The sequence below is a fragment of the Oncorhynchus mykiss genome, chromosome 11 (assembly GCF_013265735.2).
Source record: "Oncorhynchus mykiss isolate Arlee chromosome 11, USDA_OmykA_1.1, whole genome shotgun sequence".
In the NCBI taxonomy this organism is placed as follows: domain Eukaryota; kingdom Metazoa; phylum Chordata; class Actinopteri; order Salmoniformes; family Salmonidae; genus Oncorhynchus; species Oncorhynchus mykiss.
The window spans coordinates 32,315,481-32,324,559 of NC_048575.1; positions in this window are offsets into that span (position 1 = coordinate 32,315,481).

A 9,079-nucleotide genomic window follows, 5' to 3' on the forward strand; every position below is an offset into this window, starting at 1 on the left:
CATCACAATAAACTAAAGCGGGAGGCAACAGTCATAAAGTGGCTTAAATCTATAGAATTGATGTCTGCGGAAATCTGATTAGCTAGAGAAATGTTTTTTTTTTGCAAAACCGATGTCGGCCTTCTACAGCTGTGGTGGAAGGTGGCAGAGCTACAGGGGTGTTGGTCAAAACAGTCCCGGCACATGAAAATGTCTGTAGGGTCAAACGGTTCGGCCTACTAACTACACTGAACAAAAATATAAACGCAACATGCAACAATTTCAAAGATTTTACTGAGTGACAGTTCATTTCAATTAATTAATTAGGCCCTAATCTATGGATTTCACATGGCTGGGCAGGGGCAAGCCACGGGTGAGCCTGGGAGGTCATAGGCCCACCCACTGGGGAGCCAGGCCCAGCTATTAGGCCCAGCCAATGAGAATTGCTGGGCCTGTCTCCCCAGTGGGCTTTATTACAAACAGAAATACTCCTCAGTTTCTTCAGCTGTTCGGGTGGCTGGTCTCAGATGATCTCACAGGTGAAGAAGCCGGATATGGAGGTCCTGGGCTGGTGTGGTTACATGTGGTAGTGTGGCCAATTGGACATACTGCCAAATTCTCTAAAATATTGGAGGCGGCTTATGGTAGATAAATGAACATTACATTCTCTGGCAACAGCTCTGGTGGACATTCCTGCAGTCAGCATGCCAATTGCACGCTTCTTCAAAACTTGAGACATCTGTGGCATTGTGTTGTGTGGCAAAACTTCACCTTTTAGAGTGGCCTTTTATTGTCCCCAGCTTAAGGTGCCCCTGTGTAATGATCATGCTGTTTAATCAGCTTCTTGATATGCCACACCTTTCAAGTGGATGATTATCTTGGCAAAGAAGAAATGCTCACTAACAGAGATGGAAACAAATTTGCATGCACAATTTGATAGACCTTCTTGTGCGTATTTAACATTTCTGGGATTTTTTACAACACAGGAGGTTGGTGGTACCTTAATTGGGGAGAACGGCCACGTGCTAATGACTGGAGCGGAATTATGGAATGGTATGAATTACATCAAACACATGATTTCCATATGTTTGATGCCATTCCATTTGAGCGGTTCCAGACATTATTATGAGCCATTCTCCCCTCAGCAGCCTCCTGTGCTTTACATGTTGCGTTTATATTTTTGTTCAGTATAATATGAGCCATCTATGGAAAGGTGAGGCTCTCACAAACACATACGTCAGGTGTTTTGCCCACAAGACGTGGCTGAAGGTAGACCGGTACAAGTCAAATAAAGAAAATGGAAGTACAGTATATAAGGAAATAGTTTACTGACAAAATAGGGGTTAAATATTGGTAAAACAATATACACTGCTCAAAAAAATAAAGGGAACACTGAAACAACACAATGTAACTCCAAGTCAGTCACACTTCTGTGAAATCAAACTGTCCACTTAGGAAGCAACACTGATTGACAATAAATGTCACATGCTGTTGTGCAAATGGAATAGACAACAGGTGGAAAATATAGGCATTTAGCAAGACACCCCCAATAAAGGAGGTGTCTTGGTGGGACCACAGACCACTTCTCAGTTCCTATGCTTCCTGGCTGATGTTTTGGTCACTTTTGAATACTGGTGGTGCTTTCACTCTAGTGGCAGCATGAGACAGAGTCTACAACCCACACAACTGGCTCAGGTAGTGCAGCTCATCCAGGATGGCACATCAATGCGAGATGTGGCAAGAAGGTTTGCTGTGTCTGTCAGCGTAGTGTCCAGAGCATGGAGGACCTACCAGGAGACAGGCCAGTACATCAGGAGACGTGGAGGAGGCCGTAGGAGGGCAACAACCCAGCAGCAGGACCGCTACCACCGCCTTTGTGCAAGGAGGAGCAGGAGGAGCACTGCCAGAGCCCTGCAAAAGGACCTCCAGCAGGCCACAAATGTGCATGTGTCTGCTCAAACGGTCAGAAACAGACTCCATGAGGGTGGTATGAGGGCCCGACGTTATGGTGGAAAATAAACCTTTGTTATTGACCAAATACTTGTCTCAATACTTTGTTATATACCCTTTTGTTGGCAATATGACAGAGGTCAAACGTTTTCTGTAAGTCTTCACAAGATTTTCACACACTGTTGCTGGTATTTTGGCCCATTCCTCCATGCAGATCTCCTCTAGAGCAGTGATGTTTTGGGCTGTTGCTGGGCAACACGGACTTTCAACTCCCTCCAAAGATTGTCTATTGGGTTTAGGTCTGGAGACTGGCTAGGCCACTCCAGGACCTTAAGATGCTTCTTACGGAGCCACTCCTTTAGTTTCCCTGGCTGTGTGTTTCGGGTCGTTGTCATGCTGGAAGACCCAGCCACGACCCATCTTCAATGCTCTTTCTGAGGGAAGGAGGTTGTTGGCCAAGCTCTCGCGATACATAGCCCCATCCATCCTCCCCTCAATATGGTGCAGTCGTCCTGTCCCCTTTGCAGAAAAGCATTCCCAAAGAGTGATGTTGCCACCTCCATGCTTCACGGTTTTGATGGTGTTCTTGGGGTTGTACTCATCCTTCTTCTTCCTCCAAACACGGCAAGTGGAGTTTAGACAGAAAAGCTCTATTTTTGTCTTCATCAGACCACATGACCTTCTCCCATTCCTTCTCTGGATCATCCAGATGGTCATTGGCAAACTTCAAACGGGCCTGGACATGCGCTGTCTTGAGCAGGGGGACCTTGTGTGTGCTGCAGGATTTTAATCCCCCCCCCCCCCCCAAAAAAAAAATGGTTTTCTTTGAGACTGTGGTCCCAGCTCTCTTCAGGTCATTGACCAGGTCCTGCCGTGTAGTTCTGGGCTGATCCCTCACCTTCCTAAAGATCATTGATGTCCCACGAGGTGAGATCTTGCATGGAGCCCCAGACCCAGGGCGATTGACCGTCATCTTGAACTTTTTCCATTTTCGAATAATTGCGCCAACAGTTGTTGCTTTCTCACCAAGCTGCTTGCCTATTGTCCTGTAGCCCATCCCAGCCTTGTGCAGGTCTACAATTTTATCCCTGATGTCCTTACACAGCCCTCTGGTCTTGGCCATTGTGGAGAGGTTTGATTGATTGAGTGTGTGGACAGGTGTCTTTTATACAGGTAACGAGTTCAAACAGGTGGAGGTAATACATATAATGAGTGGAGAACAGGAGGGCTTCTTGAAGAAAAACTAACAGGTCTGTGAGAGCAGGAATTCTTACTGGTTGGTAGGTGATCAAATACTTATGTCATGCAACAAAATGCAAATTAATTACTTAAAAATCATACAATGTGATTTTCTGGATTTTTGTTTTAGATTCCGTCTCTCACAGTTGAAGTGTACCTATGATAAAAATGTACAGACCTCTACATGCTTTGTAAGTAGGAAAACCTGCAAAATCGGCAGTGTATCAAATACTTGTTCTCCCCACTGTATATACATACAGTTGAAGTCAGATGTTTACATACACTTTAATGACTTGGAGTCATTAAAACTAGTTTTTCCACCACTCCACAAATGTATTGTGAACAAACTACAGCTTTGGCAAGTCGGTTAGGACATCTACATTGTGCATGACACAAGTCATTTTTCCAGCAATTGTTTACAGAACGATTCCTTCATTTCTCAAAGGAAATAATTCAACCAATTTCTAAAGACTTGACTTCCAGTGGAAGCGATAGGAACTGCAAGAAGGTCCCTTAGATATCTGGATTCCCAATGAAAACCCATTGAAAAGAGAGTGACCGGGGTTTCGCCTGCCAAATAAGTTCTGTGATAGTCACAGACATGATTCAAACAGTTTTAGAAACTTCAGAGTGTATTCTATCCAAATCTAATAATATGCATATTTTAGCTTCTGGGCATGAGTAGCAGGAAGTGTATTTTCATCCAAAATTCCAAATGCTGCCCCCTATCCTAGAGAAGTTAAGACTTCAGTTCCTTTTCAAAAACCCCTGGCTGAACCTGCTGGCTACAAACACAGACATTTAGATATTTCTCACACCACGGGGCGGTCCTCCTCTTCCTGAAATCGCTATGTGGTTTGCTTACAATCAGGCAATGTAGCTGGCAGATGCAGAAACACTCATATTTACGTGTAGTGAGGAAATTTGCAATTGTTCTGACACATTTTTAGATCGAACCCTTTTTTTCAATTTGCCTAAAATTACATACCCAAATCTAACTGCCTGTATCAGTAAAAATAAACTGAATTACCACATTTACATAGGTATTCAGACCCTTTACTTTCCCCTTTACAGGTTCCTCTCTCCTCTCTCCTCTCTGTCAGGTTGGATGGGGAGTGTTGCTGCTTTGCTATTTTCAGGTCTCTCCAGAGATGTTTGATCAGGTTCAAGTCCAGGCTTTGGCTGGGCCACTCAAATACATTCAGAGACTTGTCCCAAAGCCACTCCTGCATTGACTTGGCTGTGTGCGTTATCCTGTTGGAAGGTGAACCTTCCACCCAGTCTGAGGTCCTGAGCACTCTGGAGCAGGTTTTCATCAAGGATCTCTGTGTACTTTGCTCTGTTCATCTTTTCCTCGATCGTGACTAGTTTCCCAGTCCCTGCCTCTGAAAAACATCCCCACAGAATGATGCTGCCACCACCACCATGCTTCACCGTAGGGATGTTGCCAGGTTTCCTCCAGCCGTGAGGCTTGGCATTCAGTCCAAAGAGTTCAATCCTGGTTTCATCAGACCAGATAATCTTATTTCTCATGGTCAAGAGTCCTTTTGGTGCCTTTTGGCAAACTCCAAATGGGCGGTCATATGCCTTTTTCTGAGGAGTAGCTTCCGTCTGTCCACTCTACCATAAAGGCCTGATTTATGAAGTGCTGGTTGTCCTTCTGCAAGGTTCTTGCATCTCCACAGAGGAACTTGAGCTTTTTCAGAGTGACCATTAACTGACCTAATGATGGACTGTTGTTTCTCTTTGCTTATTTGAGCTGTTCATGCGATAATATGGACTTGGTATTTTACCAAATAGGGCTGAATTATTACCGAATGTAATAGAACAGTGGTGAAATTTCACTTTAAGAGACTGTGGAGCCGCCCATATGGGTCAGAAAACGTACCTCAATCCAGGGGTTTGGAATGAACGTGTCAGCCAATCAGCTCGTTTGTTCAACACGACGTGTCATTCCATGACGGCTGCTGTGGCTACTGCTAGCTAGCATGAGGATTTAAATGGCAGTTTTACAGAAAAACTAGCAGTGTTTAAAATCTTCTCGATGGAGCAGTGAGGATAAAGATAACATTTGGAGAGGCATATCAGAGGCATATCTCACCCCTGCATATATGTTTTATGACCCATATCTTGCGCCGGCTCAACGATGTCAATGATTGCGTTCAGACTCCAGTACCTCGGTTTCATCTGTCAACAGAGCAGCTAGCTAGCTAAAAGCTAGGTTGAAGATACAGTGGTATCTAGCAACCTCCACCTAATAATTATCATCAAAAACAAAAATCATTACCAGCCAGATAAACTTAAACAAGAGGCAACTGTCATATAATATAATTGGCTTAACATTACTATTAAAATAGTACTCAGTTATAGGACTGGGTAATTGTTTAGAAGAAAACATTTTTTTTTCCTTCTGTGTATGGTAATTTTCTGTTCTTCGATGGAAAGGTGTTGTGATTTCATCCATTATGGATGGTTGCCATTGAAATTAATGACATCTGGTGCAATGAAACGGACTACTTATTGTCAGAGATACTTTTGAGGAGATAGGAAACTCTGTTTGAATCGTATTATAGCCCACTGTGGACGTTTCCTCACTGGGCCGCATAGTGCATTCTGGGTACACTCCGACAAAGAACTTCCAGGAGTTGGTGGGAGTCAATTGGGAGCTGGCACAAAAACCCAACATGAGCACGAATTACGTGAACAAGAAGCTCAACATTACAAATCTTTCCCAGAATTTGAGATAATGGACTTGTCCTCTGTAATATTCTATCTCTTTGAAATCGTGACATTACCACGGTTGGGTAGGATACTTTCTAAATGTAACCTGTTACAGTTACTAGTTACCAGTCCAAAATGTTAATCATACTTTTGGATCACCCCAAACTCAGTAACGTAATCTTAAGAGACATTAGAAGAAGACAGAAATGTATGCTACTAATTGAATGACATCTATTGCAGGATAAATCAATGTTAAAGTTTACATAGCTGGCCTTATATGGATGTTACATTTTCACTTTGTGGGTTGGATAAATAGGCTGCTTTTAACTCATCGCCTTATCCTACATAATACGATTAAATTATTTCGGCTGAGATCCCGTTAACAGGATCGACTTGACAACAGCCAGTGAAAGTGCAGGGCGCCAAATTCAAACAACAGAAATCTCATAATTAAAATTCATCAAACATACAAGTATTTTACACCATTTTAAAGATAAACTTGTTGGTAATCCCACCACAGTGTCCGATTTCAAAAAGGCTTTACGACGAAAGCACACCATCTGATTATGTTAGGTCAGTACCTAGTCACAGAAAAACACAGCCATTTTTCCAGCCAAAGAGAGGAGTCACAAAAAGCAGAAATAGAGATAAAAATGAATCACTAACCTTTGATGATCTTCATCAGATGACACTCATAGAACTTCATGTTACGCAATACATGTATGTTTTGTTCGATAAAGTTCATATTTATATCTAAAAACCTTAGTTTACATTGGCGCGTTATGTTCAGTAATGTTTTGCCTCCAAAACATCTGGTGACTTTGCAGAGAGCCACATCAATTTACAGAAATACTCATAATAAACATTGATAAATGATACAAGTGTTATACTTAGAACTTTAGATAAACTTCTCCTTAATGCAACCGCTGTGTCAGATTTCAAAAAAACTTTACGGAAGGAGCAGAGCATGCAATAATCTGAGTACGGCACTCAGACACAAAAACAAGCCAAACAGGTACTCTCCATGTTGTGGAGTCAACAGAAGTCAGAAATAGCATTATAAATATTCACTTACCTTTGATGATCTTCATCAGAATGCACTCCCAGGAATCCCAGTTCCACAATAAAGGTTTGTTTTGTTCGTTAAAGTCCATAATTTATGTCCAAATACCTCCTTTTTGTTCACGCGTTTAGTTAAAAAATCCAAATTCATGACACGCAGGCCAGACGAAAAGTAAATAAATTCCATTACAGTTTGTAGAAACATGTCAAACAATGTATAGAATCAATCTTTAGGATGTTTTTAACATAAATCTTCAATAATGTTTAAACCGAAGAATTCCTTTGTCTTTAGAAATGAAAAGGAACCCAGCTACCTCTCACGGGGGCGCGCCTGTGTGAGCTCATGGCACTCTGCAAGACACCTGGTTGAAACAGCTCTCATTCCCTCATCCTTCACAGTAGAAGCCTGAAACAAGGTTCTAAAGACTGTTGACATCTAGTGGAAGCCTTAGGAAGTGCAATATGAACCCATAGACACTGTATATTGGATAGGCAAACCTACAAACCTCAGATTTCCCACTTCCTGGTTGGATTTTTCTCAGATTTTTGCCTGCCATATGAGTTCTGTTATACTCACAGACATCATTCAAGTAGTTTTAGAAACTTCAGAGTTTTTTCTATCCAAGTCTACTAATAATATGCATATCTTAGCTTCTGGGCCTGAGTAGCAGGCAGTTTACTCTGGGTACCTTATTCATCCAAGCTACTCAATACTGTCCCCCAGCCATAAGAAGTGAATTAAGTTACAACTTAGACGTTGGTTTTTAATGTAAAGATATATCAGAATTCCAGTCATTCCACTAAATGTTGTACCCCTTGATTTTCAAGAATAGGACTTGGAAATGTTTTACCTGAGCATAACCCAAAAATGAAGGACTTATTAGCCAGCCCTACACTGTTGTTTATGATTTTGTTGTCATGGAGGACTGATTGGGCTCATTGATTTGAGTTGATACATAAATGCTGCGCTCATGGAATGTCATGCTTTGAGCATTACTGAAAAGTGCTATTTACATGTGAAAAATGAATGCCATATTCTGCATTTGCTCTAGGCCTATTGTTTACCTTTTTGTTGGTGACACTTTGATATCATGATTAATATGCAGCTGTTTAAAGGGCAAATCCACAGTTGAAACAATAACAAAACAACTCCCTGCCTCTGTTTTGGAGGGATGGGCCTGGAGAAATGTAACCACTCTCAGATTAATAGACAGAGCTGTGGATGCAATGACAGACCATCCATGATATCAACATTTTTAACCATGCTATGAGTCAAAACAGTGTTTGTTTATGTTTACAATGTTTACAAACATTGGAGAAAAACAAGCTTATATTTTGGGTTCTCATGGAGTGTAACAGTTTAACTAAGCTGATGAGGCATTTACAAGTTATTTTCTTCAAGAATCAATGTACTGTATATAATTAATTTATAAGTTAATAAATGGATGTAGTAACTACAGATTGGCCATTTAAGTCTATGAAAACTGTGTGTTTGAGTATGTGTCCATTAGCCCTATGGATTTTTTTTTAATCAGCATTAATTAGATTGAGCAATAAAAGCCCAAATTTTATTCCAAATGCTGGGATCCGCACTATGCAGCTGCTGCAACAGCGCATTTTTCACTGGCTGGTTCAAAAACAATGATTGATAGGCAGCTGAAAAACTTATTGAATTCCACCATTATTGGGTTCAAATACACATTTAGATTTGTGAACAGCCACCCACAACAACTACAATCTGTAGGGCGCAAATAGCTAAATGAGAGCAGCAGTATGATGCACATCAATGCGCTATGTAGATATCAATAATAAGTGATATCCATATTGCCGTAGACTACACAACTGCTGGCGTTCTTACCTTGATTAATCTTTGGATGCTGACAGCAGTCGCATCATTGGAATACATACCTTGGACTGTAGCCTACAAAAACCAAAATCCTTTCTGAATTTAAAAGTAATCCTTGAAATAATCATCTAGTTCTTCAAAAGTATCTGCAATCTGATTAACCATGTTTTTGCTGGTAACGTAACGTAACGGATTACAGTTACTGTTTTTTGTAACAAATTACATGTAACGGATTACATGTAATCCGTTACTCCCCAACCCTGGACATTACATACTTTTGAG